Raw genomic sequence first — 855 nt, 5'->3', positions numbered from 1 at the left:
CAACCTATAGGGTTAACATGCTTATATGATAATCTCAGAAAAGGCATAGTAAGATGGGCATCCTACAGAAAGGGTTAAAATACTTGTGGTACAATTTTTGGATACAACATAGCCATTGGTGTCCTAAACGAAAGATTCAAATATTTCTAGTACAATCTTGGATAAGGAATAGTCAGCTGGGTGGCTTATACAAAGGGTTAACATACTTCTAGTACCATCCTGAATAAGGTGGGATCAGCTGGGTGACCTACACAAAGGGTTAAAATACAATCTTGGATAAGGAATAATCAGTTGAGTGGCCTACACAAAGGGTTGACATACTTATATTACAATATTGGATAAGGAATAGTCAGTTGAGTGGCCTACACAAAGGGTTAACATACTTCTAGTACAATCTTGGATAGGGAATAGTCAGTTGAGTGGCCTACACAAATGGTTAACATACTTCTAGTACAATCTTGGATAGGGAATAGTCAGTTGAGTGGCCTACACAAAGGGTTAACAAACCTGATAATCAGTGCAATCTTGAATAAGGGGAGATCAGCTGGGTGCCCTACACAAAGGGTTAAAATACTTGTAGTACAATCTTTTATAAGGCAAAGTCAACTGGGTGTCCTACTCAAAGGGTTAAAATACTTGTAGTACAATCTTGGATAGGTCAGTGAGCTAGGTGACCTACGCAAAAAGTTGAAATACTTGTATACAATCTGGGGGAAAAAAGAGCATAGCCAGCTGTGTTTGCAACACAAAGTGTTAAAATACTTGTAGAACTGTCTTGAATGAGACATAGTCACCTGGGTGTCCAACACAAAGGGTTTAAATACTTGTAGTGCAATTTTGGATAAGGCAGTCAGC

The sequence above is a fragment of the Rana temporaria genome, chromosome 5, assembly GCF_905171775.1.
Source record: "Rana temporaria chromosome 5, aRanTem1.1, whole genome shotgun sequence".
Taxonomy (NCBI): domain Eukaryota; kingdom Metazoa; phylum Chordata; class Amphibia; order Anura; family Ranidae; genus Rana; species Rana temporaria.
This window is presented reverse-complemented; position numbering follows the sequence as displayed.